General features: G+C 43.5%; 1 protein-coding gene across 2 annotated transcripts in view; it reads left to right on the top strand.

Moving 5' to 3' along the window:
- The window catches only part of LOC126272036 (guanine nucleotide-binding protein G(o) subunit alpha), a 929986-nt gene that overhangs the window by 552970 nt on the left and 358925 nt on the right, over positions 1–18091 (top strand). The window lies entirely within an intron of this gene.

Below are 18091 nucleotides of genomic sequence, written 5' to 3'. Positions count from 1 at the left end.
TAAATTGTATGTAGCATATGGTTACATTCGTATTTTAAACAAGTGAAATTAACTGTGTATTACTGTATCAAATATGTAAACTCCGACTAACGGATCAGATACACCATGGCCAAACCCACCCAGCCAGTTGAAAATGCAGCGAAGTTGTTGGATGAGCGTCAGTTAATGGAATTAATAATTAAGACACTAAATGAATTCGCAGTTGAAAATAAGAACAACCATCAGCTGTAGAATGGAATGATGACAAAGAAAATTTATGCCGGACCGGGACTCGAACCCAGATTTCCCGCTTGCCACCAGCGGTCGCTTTATCATTTGGCAAATGTTCCTTAGGACATGCATGTATGTCGAAAGGAACTTTGCATCGTAATCAGAATAACACAGGCACTACAACACAATACTTAAGATACTGCTTAGCGAAAATGCGAAACTTTGCAAAATGGCCACGCATGTATAAAAGCATACGAAGATTGTTTCATACAGTAATTTGCACTTTTTACTTTGCGTAACGAAAGTTCCTATTTCAATTTGTAAGTTATAATTTAAGACCTGTAACGATCTGTTTACAGGATATTAAGGGCCTTTCTGTTTGCAATCTACATTTTCTAATGTTAAAGCTCACTTCATTAAAAATTTTCCAGAAATCAACAAAAACAATTGTTGGAGTAATGCAGCTGTCAAAAACTTATCCACGTAATTTATAATACTCATACAAAAAAGACATACTTCACCACATCCTCCGTTCAGCAGGTATGTTTTAGTCCCAAAAAAACTTACGATCTTGTGCTAAAAACGTTTCAGAAATATTTGCAAAGTATGAAGCAAGTCTTTGTCAGACTTCTACATCATCACAGAATTCTAGGAATGTCGTATGGCTTAAGGTGTATGCCAAGGAAAACTTGAATGTAACAAGCTACATTACACACGTAAACAAATACATCAATGCACACAAAACACAGCAAAGTTACAGAAAATATGTAAAAATATTCACATCAGTATTAAATATTTTTCGATGCAAGCGCATTTAGGCATAGAGAACACAGCGGGCACTATTCCTATTCCGAAAAGAAAGTCAGCAAATGTGTAGCTTATGAAACCATACAGGAACTCTCTCGCTTTCAAAACAACCACAGAAAGACTTCCCAAAGCATTACGGCTAGCAGTATGGCGTGCCAGTGCTGGGTGTTCTGAATAACTTTTTTCCTTTATTCTTATTTCATCCCCTTCGCCCTATATGGGCAGGGGTGGGCTGTCAGCGGCCGAATATTCCACCAAGACCATCTCTAAAAAGGGAACAAAGATGAGGAAACAACACATTAGGGATGTATTTCTTTTTGAAATTAAAAATCAAAGATAAACAGCCAAAAAGCGAAAATATGTATATTTTAAAAACACTGAAGGATGTTGAAGTTCTTCGAAGAAACACACCAAAGTATTACACTTTCACTTAAAATCTGGAAGACCTGCGCGGGGAGGGAAGTATTTTCTGAGGAAGGAATATGTTCTGTAGAGGTGCAGGAAGAAAAGATAGGGGTCTGTCAGGTAGGAAATCTATGGAGATGAAAGTAGGTGAGGTCAATCCGTGACATGGCGCCTCAAACCGCGGACGATAGTGGGAAGACAGTAGGTGTGAAAAACAGAGGGTGAGGAGGATTTTGATATATAGTGTTTCGTGTGTGTGTGTGTTTGTGTGCGTATACGGTAGTGGTAACCAGATAAAGGGATGAGGATGGATGGAGAGGGAAAGAGATACGGAAGCCCTGGCGTGGAGGGGAATATGTGGGGACGAGTCAGGTTGGTAGAAGGGATAAATATCCGGGCGGATCTTATTGTCTGAGAGAGGGAATTGGTTGAAGTTGCGTTTGGAGGGGATATGGAGTCTGTGGAGATGTACGGACGGCGGGGTGTGTTTGTAATGGCACGACGGCATACCAGGGTTGCTGATCAGAGGAGAGACAATGGGGTTATTGGAATGGAGCCTGCAGATAGTACAGCAGTTGCGGAGGTGTATGATGTGGGTGAAGAGAAGTGAGAATTTGATGAGACGGTAGGGCACCCATGTGGGTGCAGGTAAACAGATGTGGAAAGCGAGACGTAATGCATGGCGTTTGAGTATTTGGAGGGAGTTACGGAACTTTTGGGAAGGGGGGGGGGGGGGTGACTGAGATCCATGCAACATTTGCTTATCAGATGATAGGCTACATGAGGGTTTTACAGATATAGAGAATAGTGGAAGGGTGCAGTTCCCAAGTTCGGCCTGTTAGTAGTTCTGGTAGTTTTAGTCTGTTGTGGGCTTTTTGTTGGATGGTTGGTAGGTTGGGTATCCACGTTAGTTGCTGGTCGATGGTCAAGATATTGAAATGTACGCTATATAACGTGCCACAGCCTCTCTACACAGGGTTAGTCAGCTGCTCATACCGAAGTCGTTTTGTGCAGTACGCCTTATTAAATCTAGCTTTCAAAAACCACCCGCGAGATTTTCATATTCTCTCGCTCGCTATGCGCGAAGTATTACTCCTACAGAAAAAATGTATGGGACTTTTTGTAGGAGGTTTAATGCAGTTAAATTTTGTACCGGGATACGTTTTCACTGGAGGCCTCACTTTTCGACGTCTTCATGAAAAACGTACAAAAGTGACCTTCAAACTCACCTCCACCCCCACACTCATCCCTCACCAGTCAGGATGTTTAGTATGTTGCTCGTGTAACTCCATCTTACCATTGTACAAATATTTCCCATTAGACGAACTATTCCCGATATTCGACTTCATTTTTTGTCTCTGTTGACTGGGCTATTACGCCCCAGCATAGTCGACTACTTCCTTACATTGCCAATTTAAAACTGCCCGTTGTGTAATGAAAGAAAAATAACTTTTGTAAACGTTACGCTAATACTAATTCAAAATGGTTCAAATGGGACTTAACATCTGAGGTCATCATCGTCGCAGCACTCCTGCCCAGTTTTATTACACGCTGCCACAGCTGGAAAGCAAGCAGACAGTATGCGGCTCTGTTGAATACGATATCTGATAAATGCGAACAGCATCGTTTGGAATAATTTGCAACATGGTTTTTATTGAAGAGGGCATACGTAGCATAATAAATTATAGAAATAACAAAAGAGAAGACTCGACATTTGTCATTCTATTGACATCATAAGGATCACAAGAAATATAAAAAAGCACATTTCAGGGCTGATCAGTCACAATTTTCTTGTAACGTGCTTTATACAAGGGAACTTCAAAAATTAAGTTACGTGTCACTATGGCAGGCCATGTCATTTTTATTGTATGCTCACTACACAGTGAGACAGATACGTGACACTGTTTTTCAAAATAGTCATCAAGACTCTGTAAAAAATGGTTGGAACGTTTTGTCAATTGTTGACTTTCTCTACGATAACAATTCGCTCCTTGGTCACGGAGCCTGTCAACAACAGCTGGGTGAAAGTCCTCACCGTTGGAAAATCTCTCCTCCTCCAGGTGTTTATACAAAGTGACGAAAAGATGTAAATCGCGTAGTGCAAGGTCTGGACTTTCCGATCAGCATCACCAGCGCCGTTCCGGCCTTGGTCGTGATATCGTGTCACTACGGCTGAACACGACACTGCATTCCGTCCGAACATCGCCAGACATTTACGCTGAATTAATGTGCAATGTAAATGGTTTATCCACAAGAATCGTGCTGTCTTGCGTACTAGTACTTTCTCAGCTGTCACACTATTGCACTCGCACGGTGGGAAGCATAACTGTGTCTTCAGAAAACTGGGAACATGTACTCTCTTCTGACAATGCCCCACTCTTGTTGCGTGTGATTATGGGTAAAACTTAGTTTCTGAAGTTCTCACCTACGTATTTGCCACTTGGTTTCTGCTCTTCACTCAAATCATGCGGAACGCACCTGCCAGCAAGTTCAAATGGCTCTGAGCACTATGGGACTTAACATCTGTGGTCATCAGTCTCCTAGAACTTAGAACTACTTAAACCTAACCAACCTAAGGACATCACACACATCCATGCCCGAGGCAGGATTCGAACCTGCGACCGTAGCAGTCGCGCGGTTCCGGACTGAGTGCCTAGAACTGGTAGACCACTGCGGCCGGATGCCAGCAAGTTTTCTCATATTTAGCTTTTCAGTTACGATTCTGTAAACTGGTGTGACAGACCTCCTGGCTTCATATGCAATTTCCTCGCATGTTTTTCGTCGCTCCACTCTCAAAATGTCATTAACAATAACAACCTGAGAGGTGTAATCTCTACACGAGGTGCATTCAAGTTCTAAGGCCTCCGATTTTTTTTCTCCGGACTGGAAAGAGATAGAAACATGCTCATTGTTTTAAAATGAGGCCGAGTTCATTGTCAATACGTCCCAGAGATGGCAGCACCATACGGCAGATGGAATTTTACCGACAGCGGCGAGAATGAGAACTGTTTTAAATACTTAAAACGGCGACGTTTTACTTACTTGAACAGCGTGCAATCATTTGTTTTCTGAATTTGCTTGGTGTGAAACCAACAGTGGGAGACATGTGGTGATGGAGTTATGGATGTGTCGAAACTGCGTTCGAGGGTGCGACAGTTTAATGAAGGCACAACAGCGTGTGACAACAAACCAAAACAACCTCGGGCTCGCACAAGCCGGTCGAGAAAATGGAGAGAATTGTTTTGGGGGATCGCCGAATGACCGTTGAACAGATCGCCTCCAGAGTTGGCATTTCTGTGGGTTCTGTGCACACAATCCTGCATGATGACCTGAAAATGCGAAAAGTGTCATCCAGGTGGGTGCCACGAATGCTGACGGACGACTACATGGTTGCCCGTGTGGCATGTTACCAAGCAATGTTGACACGCAACGACAGCATGAATGGGATTTTCTTTTCGTCGGTTGTGACAATGGATGAGACGTGGATGCCATTTCTCAATCCAAAAACAAAGCGCCAGTAAGCTCAATGGAAGCACACAGATTCACCGCCACCAAAAAAATTTCGGGTAACCGCCAGTGCTGAAAAAATGGTGTCCATGTTCTGGGACAGCGAGGGCGTAATCCTTACCCATTGCGTTCCAAAGGGCACTACGGTAACAGGTGCATCCTACGAAAATGTTTTGAAGAACAAATTCCTTCCTGCACTGCAACAAAAACCTCCGGGAAGGGCTGCGCGTGTGCTGTTTCACCAAGACAACGCACCCGCACATCGAGCTAACGTTACGCAACAGTTTCTTCGTGATAACAACTTTGAATGATTGCTCATGCTCCCTACTCACCTGACCTGGCTCCTAGTGACTTTTGGCTTTTTCCAACAATGGAAGACACTCTCCGTAGCAGCACATTCACCAGCCGTCTGCTATTGCCTTAGCGATTTTCCAGTGGTCAAAACAGACTCCTAAAGAAGCCTTCGCCGCTGTCATGGAATCATGGCGACAGCGTTGTGAAAAATGTGTACGTCTGTAGGGCGATTACGTCGAGAAGTAACGCCAGTTTCATCGATTTCGGGTGAGTAGTTAATTAGAAAAAAAAATCGAAGGCCTTAGAAATTGAATGCACCTCGTACTATTCTTACACACCTCTGTCAAAATGTTGTAAATTTTCATAGGGTTCTTTCCACGTAGGGATTCGATTTTGATGTAGGACTGCTAGTCACTACCTGTAATCCAACGTGACTGGCTTTCAGATTTCATTTTAAAACAGGATTACTCACGACACAACCATGCCAACCAGCAAACATGTATACGATAATCACGCCTAAAGTCTCGCTCACAAATGGCATGAATTTCAACCTGATCATGCCACCGAAACGGTCATGCATGCGTAATGTAGAGAACTTTTCAAATGATCCTCGTATAAATTCTTTACAACTCATTGCAAAACCTTTGTGGACTCTGAAGAATCCCTGAGGAAGCGATAGCTCCATTAAAATTTGTAAATATTTCACCACATTTATTTTTTAGGTTGCCTGTAGAATTTGGACGTTGACAGCAACCTCACTCTTTGGATCTTTGTAGGAACCTTGATAACGTAATGTTTTATTTGAAACTGGTTGTCAGTAAATCATAACGTGCACGTGAGACTGTATAATTGAACTAAATCCTTGTAATAGTTTAGCACTTTCGTTGACTAGTGAAGGTCTGAAGTGAATGTATTCCTGGCGTGCTCCGAACTGAAGAGTGGCACGACACAGCAGTTTTCGTTCATCCTCCCGCGGGTTGGTCAGAGAGATGCTGGTCCCGGCGCCGGCGTCTTACGTCACCAGCCCGTGTCGGAAGCGCCTTATCTACTTGCGGTCGCGTTCTTCCGGAAGCGCTGATTCTTTGATGCCTGTGAGCTCAGTGGAGAAAGGCGGGGAAGGCTTTTTCCCACAGCTCTGGCCGCGACAACTACAGAGCTGGTCACGTGTTCAGAAAATTGTTCGCTAGTGAACTGTCAGAAGCTAACAATGCGATCGACTCTTTTTTTATACCATCAGTCGTACCAACAGCGACCTGTTTTTGAGAGATCTGACATGCTTTATTGAAATTGCATAATTTCGTAGAAAGCAAGTTTTAATATGAGAAGTACCAAATACGGCACATTAACTTCGCAAACACACAATTAAACATGGCGCCTGATGAGTTCGTTTCTGTCAGCCAATCATAGCAGACTTGTTTCTAGCGATGAAACATAAGACTGAGAATGACTGCGCTAACAGTTACTTAATATATGTATGTTTGCAGGTGGTGATAGCCAACCGCCAAATACACTACTAGCCTTTAAAATTGCTGCACCAAGAAGAAATGCAGATGATAGATGGGTACTCATTGGACAAATATATTATAAAATAATTCACATGTGATTATATTTTTCAAGCAATTTGGGTGCATATATCCTGAGAAATCAGTACCCAGAACAACCACCTCTGGCTGTAATAACGGCCTTGATACGACTGGGCATTGAGTCAAACAGAGCTTGGATGGCATGTACAGGTACAGCTGCCCATGCAGCTTCAACACGATACCACAGTTCATCAAGAGTAGTGACTGGCGTATTGTGACGAGCCGGTTGCTCGGCCACCATTGACCAGACTTTTTCAGTTGGTGAGAGATCTGGAGAATGTGCTGGCCACGGCAGCAGTCGAACATTTTCTGTATCCAGAAAGGCCCATACAGGACCGGCAACATGTGTTCGTGCATTATCCTGCTGAAATGTAGGGTTTCACAGGGATTTAATGAAGGGTAGAACCATGGGTCGTAACACATCTGAAATGTAACGTCCACTGTTCAAAGTGCCGTCAATGCGAACAAGAGGTGACCGTGACGTGTAACCAGTGGCACCTCATACCATCACGCCGAATGATACGCCAATATGGTGATGACGAATACACGCTTCTAATGTGCGTTCACCAAGATGTCGCGAAACACGGATGCGACCATCATGATGCTGTAAACAGAACCTGGATTCATCCGATTCGTGCACCCAGGTTGGTCGTTGAGTAGACCATTGCAGGCGCTCCTGTTTGTGATGCAGCGTCAAAGGTAACCGCAGCCATGGTCTCCGAGCTGATAGTCCATGCTGCTGCTAATGTCGTCGAACTGTTCGTGCAGATGGTTGTTGTCTTGGAAACGTCCCCATCTGTTGACTCAGGGATCGAGACGTGGCTGCACGATCCGTTACAGCCATGCAGATAAGATGCCTGTCATTTAGACTGCTAGTGATACGAGGCCGTTGGGATCCAGCACGGCGTTCCGTATTACCCTCCTGAACCCACCGATTCCATATTCTGCTAACAGCCATTGGATCTCGACAAACGCGAGCAGCAATGTCGCTATATGATGAACCGCAATCTCGATAGGCTACAATCCGACCTTTATCAAAGTCGGAAACGTGATGGCACGCATTGCTCCTCCTTACACGAGGCATCACAACAACGTTTCATCAGGCAACGCCGGTCAACTGCTATTTGTGTATGAGAAATCGGTTGGAAACTTTCCTCATGTCAGCACGTTGTAGGTGTCGCCACTACATCTACCTCTACATCTACATGACTACTCTGCAATTCATATTTAAGTGCTTGGCAGAGGGTTCATCGAACCACAATCATACTATCTCTCTACTATTCCACTCCCGAACAGCGAGCGGGAAAAACGAACACCTAAACCTTTCTGTTCGAGCTCTGATTTCTCTTATTTTATTTTGATGATCATTCCTACCTATGTAGGTTGGGCTCAACAAAATATTTTCGCATTCGGAAGAGAAAGTTGGTGACTGAAATTTCGTAAAAAGCTCTCGCCGCGACGAAAAACGTCTATGCTGTAATGACTTCCATCCCAACTCGTGTATCATATCCGCCACACTCTCTCCTCTATAACGCGATAATACAAAACGAGCTGCCCTTCTTTGCACCCTCTCGATGTCCTCCGTCAATCCCACCTGGTAAGGATCCCCCCACACTGGCGCGAACTTTGTGTTTAGCTCTGAAAAGCTAATCATTTGCATATCACAGCATCTTCTTCCTGTCGGTTAAATAACACGTCATCTTCGTGGTGTAGCAATTTTAATGGGCAGTAGTGTAATTGATAACATTCAAGGTGAACCGACAGCTGTTCTTTACTTTGCACAGTACGCTTCGCTACTAGTTTCGCGTCAAATGACCATTATCAAGCTAAGCTAGCATAAACTGCAGGAAAGTTATACCATAATTTGAACAAAAGTAATTTGCTTTATTGAGGGCACCAGAATAGTACAAAGTTTTTACAATAATAATTGTTTACAATAATTTCCGTGAAGAAACAAAGTCCACATCGACAGCTAGTAACATATCGTGTCGAAGAAGGTTAAGAAGCTAATAGAAAATGAATCTTCCGTTATAAATGCAGCTAAAACACTTGGACATAATGAATCCACATTACGTAAAAGAATTAAAGCGAGCTATGGAGTGGCATCTTTGCGGAGTTTAATATAGATACACAAGTGGCAAGGGAAGACTGGGCTCACTCTTTCATCGCTCGTTATAATTTAAGTTTGAGGCATTCGGAGAAAATCAGTAACGGGAGGATAATGGGGTTCAATAAAGCACAAATGGAACTTTTTTTTCAGCAACTTGGAAACTTTGCCATCTAAATATAACTTTCCGCCTCATCGAGTCTATAATGAAGATGAAAGACGAATACAGTATGTATCGGAAAACTGCAGCAGGCAAGGAAGGGCTAAATAATAATAATAATAATAATAATAATAATAATAATAATAATAATAATAATAATGCAGTGTGTCTCCTTGTGTTAAAATTAGAGGAATGTTAGTGCCATGTTTTGATGTTTAATACGATTACTATGACAGAGATGATAATGATGACATTGATTGTGATGATGGTGATGACTTTGATATAGTAAAACGTTTTACAAATTAAGTATGGCAATACCTGACACACAGTGTAATTTTGTTTCAGTCTGTTATAGTTGTAATTATTTCTTTTTGTGTGGAATTTTGCCGCATAATGGTAGTGTTAGCCCAGGCCTGGGGCGAAGACCCATTTTCTTCCTTTGTGACGTTCTTTTAAATATGATTTTAATACATCATACAAGCAATGTTGAATTTATGGCATCATGTAAAATATGATCCTATGTGTATTGTGTGCAGGTTTCGTTGTCATGTAACCAAAAAAACAGAAGGGAAAAACAGAAAAGTATTAAATGCGCACATCTGCCCCCAACTACCCTAATAATTTTGGAAGTTTCTTTGCTTTTACCTTGCCTCCAGCGTCAGTTGTTACTCTTGGAACACCGTTAACTCTACCCTAAGTTCCATCCTTCGTACACCGTTCCACCTGGCATAGTGGTAAGACAGTGGAGGCCTCTGGGGATGTCAGCGGTTCAAATACCCGTTCGACCATCCAGATTTACGCTTCCTATGATTTCCCTAAATCTAATGACGTCGGCAACGACGGGACGTAAACCCGGGCCTCCCTAATACCACGTCTGTTAATTTCTTAGACCTCGTTATTCCTGTCGAATTGAGGATGAGTGGTCGGGAAACTCGAATTATGTATCGCCGAGTTCTTTTGAGTCTAGTACCGCATAATACAGTGAGATACTTCCAAGCTGGAAACGCGCTTGAGCCAGTTACACATGCGCCTGTCTGCCGATACTTTGCACAAATGTTTGCTGTGCAGAAGTTTCCTTCCGTAAGATTACGTAAGGCGCTTATCGCAGAGTCGTCGTAAGTGTAAAAGATATCCTACCGCGAAGTGGCACGTTTTATGGCCTGTTTAATGGCCTTCTCAGAAGCGTCATGTTTCATCACATTTGGGCGGGAGATGACTTTCTAATCTACGACACGTATCGTTTCGTTTGAAAAGAATGTCTCACACTTCTGCCGTACGAGTGTTGCGCCAGTCTCCTGTCTTATGCATTTCAAGTTTGTTGTCATAGTTAATACATGCGTTCATTTCGGTTAGTTTCACTGAAATGAAATTAGCCGGCCGCGGTGGTCGTGCGGTTCTAGGCGCTCCAGTCCGGAGCCGCGCTGCTGCTACGGTCGCAGGTTCGAATCCTGCCTCGGGCATGGGTGTGTGTGATGTCCTTAGGTCAGTTAGGTTTAAGTAGTTCTAAGTTCTAGGGGACTGATGACCACAGCAGTTGAGTCCCACAGTGCTCAGAGCCATTTTTTTTAAATGAAATGAATGGGTTGATGAGTATGAAAATAAGCGCTGTAAACTTTTTCCAAAATAAAAAAATACTAAAAAACTGCAGGCATGTTTCGTATTTTTAAGGCACTGCAACTTGTACTTGTTTATCGGTAAGCGTCAAAAGCGTTTGTGCACTGGCCAGTCTTCATTTGGTCACAGCAGACGCCGTAACAATCGTAGGTTGGTGGACATCAGCGTCAAGAGATAATGTCTACACTGACAGCAGATATCATTCACACTCGTGTGTATTACAAACTGTTATTACACATAGGGTTGTTAATGTTATAGTCCAGAAGGAACGGACGTCGGGTTTAACATCTTGTCGGCATAGAGGTCATGAGAGACGGAGCACAGGCTCGGATTGTGTGAAGGATGGGGAAGGAAATCGGTCTTGCTCCTTCAAAGGAGCCATAGCTGCATTTACCTGGAACAATTTAGGGAAATCACGAAAAACCTAAATCTGGATGGTCGCACGTGTGTGCTAACAACTGCGTCACCTCGGCTCGGTATGTCATAGTCTGTCAACGTTGACAGCACTTCGCGAGCCACACGTCTTCAGTTACGCGATGTCAATATTATACTCTGTCATGTAGACATTATTTCTTGATGCACATGCCAACCAACGTAAATGCGCGTAAGTGCCTTTTGACGCATATTTATGCCGAAATAAAAGCATAGTCAGCATAGAAATGATGTTGACGACCATCTGTAAATTAGTACATTTAATTTTACTTTTTTATTTATTTTCTTCATCAGTTTTCTGACTGGTTCGATACGACTCACCAGGAGTCCCTAACTTTTGCCAAACTCTGCATCCCAATATATGTAAATTGAAGGCAGAGGAGGGTGAAAGGAAAGGAAAGGGCAGGGATTATTGATGTCAGCTGCATCTGGATAGTACGCGGAATCGTCGGCGACGAGTAAAAATGTGTCCCAGACCGGAATTCGAACCTGGGGTCTCCTGCTTACTAGGCAGGTGCGTTAACCACGGCTCCACCCGGACACAGTGTTTATCGCAATCGCGCGGACTCTCTCCGCACGTCTCTCGGAAGACCGACACTCCCACCTATCCGCCGTCTCTGACCATGTTGTCCATGCTCGCCACTCAGAGATTCCAGGTCAGACGTAATTGTGCATCCGCACTGAAAAAGATACATTCGTTGCCCATCGAGGCGAATCAATTATATGAATGCATGTTATCTGTTCTTTCGTACATGTCCGAAAGACCAGACACCGCACATTCATATAATCTACATCTCAAAGCGGCACTTGTACTCTCCACAGATGCCTCTAGTACGACGGAAGTTATTCCCTGATTCCATTTGACAAGGGCTTAAAAGTACGAAACAGGTCTGTATAGGACGTTATTTTTTTTTTTATTTTGATAAAAAGTTTACAGCCTCGGTGGTATATGGTTTCTGCTTTTAGCAAATTCTTATCGACTGTGAAACCCAACGCAAAAGTAAATCAAAGTAATTAAAATGCAATGACGTAAAATTATGTCACTGAAAGCTGCTTAGAAATGTTGAATCTACAATGTAATGCAATATCGTGTTAATGAAATTCTGTGGCAGACCGAGTTTTAAATCCCATCCAGCCGGCCACACATTATGTGATCAAGACTATCCGCACACCCCCAACAACATACGTTTTTCATAATAGATGCATTGTGCTGCCACTTACTGCCAGGTAATCCATATCAGCGACCTCAGTAGTCATTAGACATCGTGAGAGAGTAGAATAGGGCGCTCCGCGGAACTTACGGACTTCAACGTGGGCAGGTGATTGGGTGTCACTTGTGTCGTACGTCTCTGCACGACGTTTACACACTCCTAAACATCCCCAGGTCACCTGTTTCCGATGTGATTGTGAAGTGGAACCGTGAAGGGACACGTACAGCACAAAAGCGTACTGGCCGACTCATCTGTTGACTGACAGAGACCGCCGACAGTTGAAGAAGGTCGTGATGTGTAATAGGCATCACATCTATTCAGACCATCACTGCATCAGGATCCATTGCAAGTACTATGACAGTTAGGCGAGAGGTGAGAAAACTTGGATTTCATGGTCGAGCGGCTGCTCATAAACCACACATCACGCCGGTAAATGCCAAACGACGCCTCGCTTGGAGTAAGGAGCGTAAACATTGGACAGCTGAACTGCCGCAAAACGTTGTGTGGAGTGATCAATCACGGTACACAAAGTGGCGATCCGATGGCACTGCGTGGGTATGGCGAATGCCCGGTGAACATCATCTGCCTGCGTGTGTAGTGCCAACAGTAACATTCGTAGGCGGTGGCCTTACGGTGCGCTCGTGTTTTTCATGGAGGGGGCTTGCACCCCTTGTTTTGCGTGGCACTATCACAGCACAGGCCTACATTGATGTTTTAAGCACCTTCTTGCTTCCCACTGTTGAAGAGGAATCAGGGGATGGCGATTGCATCTTTCAGCACGATCGAACACCTGTTCATAATGCACGGCCTGCGGCGGAGTGATTACACGACAATAATATCCCTGTAATGGACTGGCCTGCACAGAGTCCTGACCTGAATCCTAAAGAACACCTTTGGGATGTTTTGGAACGCCGACTTCGTTGCCAGGCTTCACTGACCGACATGGATACCTCTCCGCAGTACAGCACTCCGTGTAGAATGGGCTGCCATTCCCAAAGAAACCTTCCAGCACCTGATTGAATGTGTGCCTGCCGAGAGTGAAAGCTGTCATCAAGACTAAGGGTGGGTCAATACCATATTGAATTCCAGCGTTACCGATAGAGGTTGCCACGAACTTGTAAGTTATTTTCAGCCAGGTATCCGGATACTTTTGATCACATAGTGTAAGTTTTCTCTGACCTACTTAAATCGCTTAATGTGAAAACCGCTACGGTTCTTTGAAAATGACTAGACCGATGTCGTTTCATTTCACGTCCTTCTCCTGATCGCCCTTGCGTCTTGAATGACTTCTTCGACGGCGGGACATCAAACCCTAATCAGCTCCCTGTCCTTGTTGTGGTTCCTCACTTCTCCCACATACACATAATACAAAAACAGTCTGAAGACTGGAAACGCACAAATATAAACATTGCTATACACTGCCCGATCTAAACTATTCGGACACCTGTTAGCTAACATTAATATGGGGTGTGATCTCTGCTGGGGATACTGTCAATGAGGTGTCTGAATCTCTATGAAGGATAGCCCATTCATCCTCAAAAGCCAAGACCAGAGAAATAATTGACGTTGGACTCTGGGTTCTGGAGCGAAATCAACGTTCTCTCGTCCCAAAGCTGTTCCACAACCGGAACGCTGGACAGGCAAGTCCATTTCAGGAATGTTATTGTCTACAAAACATTGCCTCATAGATGGTATTTTATGACAGGGTTCATTGTCATGCTGTTACAAACAATCTTCGCCTCCAAAGAGTGCCTCTACTGTACGTAGTGCACAATGTTGTGAAATGTGTACACAGAGTTCCGCGTGTAGCGTTCTCAAGCACAATAAGGGGACCACATTCTAACCACGAAAAACTCTCACGTACCATAACACTAATTTCTTCCCATTTCACTGCTGGCGCTGTGCATGATGACGGGCAAAGTTCTCCAGGTATTCACCAAACCCAAACCCTGCCATTTTGACGCCACAGGCATCACTCCATACCATTCGCGGCCAGTCATCCAGTACCCTGTGGAGTCGCTCTTCAGCTCACCTCAAGTGTCGCTTATCCACCACTACAGTAATGTGTTCGTTATGAAGAGTTGCTCGATCATTGTGCCCCATTCATTTTAAGCCCTACGCACAGGCACTGTGCTGGATGGACAGCTGGTGGCACTTTAGAATTCAGCTTATTTTATACCATTTTTTTTTACAACCGTCCTTCACAAAGCTCGTCGAACCCTGCCAGTCAGTATATGAAGGCTGCCTGGTCTTGGTTTAGTTATCGTTCTTTCTGCGCTTTTACACTTCACAATTACATCACCAACATCTGATGTGGGCAGCTTTGGACAGGTTGAAATGTCCCACATGGATCTGTTACTCAGGTGACATCCACTGAGTAGTGTACGCCTGAAGTCACTGAGCTTTCCTGACTGACTCATTTTGCTGTTACTCCGTCTCGACTGACAACATAATAATTTTAAATTTCCGTGCCTCAGTCGGTAAAAACGGAACGTTTTGTTGTCCATCTGCACGTCTGTCTGTCTGTTTCACTGACTGAAAAAAGAATCTTTTCTTACGAACGGCTAGGTGTAACACGTTGAAATTTATGTCACTTACTGACGTCTACGTTCCCTGGCGGTGCAAAAATCTGAAGCTTCTCAGTCAATGCAATCAAAGATACGGTCATTTATGTCCAGATTATGATAATCGAAAACTCATTCATCAAAACATATAGAACCATGAAATTTGGCAAGAAGCAAAATTTCACAGTAAAGCTACAGGAAAAAAATAAGAAAACTGTGAATTTGTAATTACATCATATGAAAAAAATTGTCATTTGCTGTCCATGTGTCTGTCTGTTCGTCCATCTATTAAGATCCATTTTCCTCAGGAACGGATATTGTGTCATGTGGAAAGTTATGTTTCGTACTAAGGTATTTAGTCTCTCGGCGTTGTAATAAACGCAAGCTTCTAAGCCATCACAATCAAAAGATACTGCCACTTATGCCACATATTTTGACACTCGCTAACTCACTCGTCAAGACCCGTAACACACTTCCTGTTGACCTAGAATTATGATATTTGACAAGAAACAAGGTTTTACAGTACAAGTAAAGGGAAAAAAACCCGAAAATTGTGAATTTGTAATTATATCACACGAGAAAATATTTCTTTTGTCATTCGTTATCCGACTTCAAACTTAAAATTAAAAAAATGATGAACTAAAATTCGTATCTTGCCAGGACTTGAACCCGGGTCTCTTTGTTTACTAATCAGCTGTGCTACCCATAACGCCATCATAGCAGTATCGGTAATACATCTGTACGGACTGGCCTAGTCCAATTCTCTCCCTAAAACAAACTTTCGTTCGCATCTTCAGATTATTTTCCCATTCTTAAAACGCCACTATTGCCAAGGCTCTCCGGTATTATCGCAGATAAAGTTGAGACTCCGATGTCAAGGTTTGTCGATAGCAGGCCAAAATAGTTATTGATTCCCGCAGTGGATATATACGTAATTAAGTTTGTGTGGAACACTCAGAGCGTGAGTTCTACTCGCACTTGGGCCCCCCTTTTTTTCTTTTTTTTTACGAATCCGCCTCTCGTTACATCAAATGCTCAATTACGCATTACGTATCTTTGATCAGGTAGCGTACGTGAAGCAGAAGTATTAGCCACAGACAAACTCTTGCTATCTTATAGAAAACATGGCTGAACAAAATCGTAGCTAGTAGCGATTAAAAGCGCAGAAAATGTTGTGACCACGTTATCAAAAGTTGTATTCATTTCGTGTATACTATTCCTAGTGCAGGACACGGCATAGATCACATTCTCTCGTCGTCGTTCTGCACGTTTCGTATGCCAAGGGCGAGAACAAACTTTCACTGCCGTGTCGGTAACTAAGCGTGTGTGTTCACACCAGCTCCGGGAGATAAGATAACGCCGCTTGTATGGTACAGAGCGCAGACAAAACATTCGCACAAGAGAAGGCGTGCTTTCCTTCTTTCTCACCTCGGTACAGTGCACAAGGCCTGAGAAAACCTGTTGCTGATAACTTACCTGGACTGATATTTAAAGATTTCTAATTTTAGGTCCCCATTCTCAGTTTGTTACACTGCTTGACAAAAAGAAAAATACGAGAGTTGGAACCTAATTTATTCACAACCGATACAAAAGAGTTACATGTTTGCACCTGTTATTGTCCTGCAAAGTAGTCAACAGCGTTGTGTAGAACCCGTTGCCAGCGATATGGAAGGCGTAGTATACCGTCAGCAGAGCCTGTTCTGATGATGGTGCGAACGGAGCGGTCTACTGCTTGTCGAATCTCTGGAACAGTTCTGAAGTGAATGTCACGAAGTGGTTCCTTCATCTTCGGAATCAAATCAAAAGTCAGAAGGACTTAAGACCGCGGAGTACGGTGGATGGTACAGTACTTCCCGTCCCATCGATCGAACAGAGCAGCCACAGCTTGCGCTGTATGAACCCGCGCATTGTCGTGCAAAATGATGGGTGGGTTGCGAAGAAAGATGATCGCAGGTGATGCTCCAAAAACGAACAATTGATGGTCTGCCGTGGAGGAACCTAATGCGTTAGGATAACACCATCACAGTCCTACACGAGAATCACCACAATTTTCACCATACTGGGGCTCTGACGCACTTTCGACTTCCACGGCGTCCTACAATGACACCATTCGTTGGATTGCCGTTTCAGTTTTGGCTTCGTGGCATTAGCTTCAGAACTGTTCCAGAGATTCGACAGGCAGTAGACCGCTCCATTCGCACCATCAACAGAGCAGGCTCTGCTAACGGTGTACAGCGCCTTCCACATCGCTGGCAACGGGTTCTACACAACGCTGGTGACTACTTTGAAGGACGGTAACAGGTACAAACATGTAACAAGGAAGTCTATGGTGAAATAGATCAAATTAAATACAGAGTCTATAAAACCACGGAAGAATGGATGGGAGGGTCTTCCACTTTCTTGTTCAGACCCCAAAACCGCATTACCAAGGTTTAAAAATGCCAAAGACGTCTTCCGGCCCCTACAAATCAAACCCAAAGACCTCTGTGACAGGGGCCTCCTCCACAAGAAGACAGTGACGAATGCGCTGCACGAGACGAGCAACCGAAAAGAAGACGCCGTAGCCCTTGGATGGAGGAGCGCAAGCAAGCCCACTCACAAAGAACAAAGGAAATCTGGGCTTCAAAGAAATCAAGGTTCACTGCCAAATGTAATAAGACCTAAGCTGCTGCTTGATGGCCCCAGTGAAATTACATGCCATCATCATAATACGGCACACTGACTATAAATAATCTATATGTATAATGACACATTAGAAACCAAGGCACACGAAAGTAAGTCAATCCATCTACCCCAATACAGAAGTTTTAGCTCCGTTTATATATTTCTGACAGCCTGGTGATGTATAGGTGGCGTTTGGCAACGGGCGTAGCTAGTAGCGAAAATGATGGAAAACAGTTGCAGCTTTGATGGCAGCTGATAATAAAGCACATGTACAGAAAATGTTACTCATTTTTTTTAATTTAATTCAATTTTTGGAAATGAGTTTACTTGACAATTCATTATATGCCACGAAACTCTTGTACCCGTTAATGTTAAACTCCGCATAAATGAGGGTTATAAGCATATAAATTCGCAATAACAACACTAGTAAGATTTATAATAATTGCTTTATTGCAGTGGGCAAATGCACAGTGTGTATGAGAACAGTAATTTCAAACTAGCGAGACGACATAACAAAGAACTGACACGAAATA

This window comes from Schistocerca gregaria, chromosome 5, assembly GCF_023897955.1.
Source record: "Schistocerca gregaria isolate iqSchGreg1 chromosome 5, iqSchGreg1.2, whole genome shotgun sequence".
NCBI classification, from domain to species: domain Eukaryota; kingdom Metazoa; phylum Arthropoda; class Insecta; order Orthoptera; family Acrididae; genus Schistocerca; species Schistocerca gregaria.
This window is presented reverse-complemented; position numbering and strand designations above follow the sequence as displayed.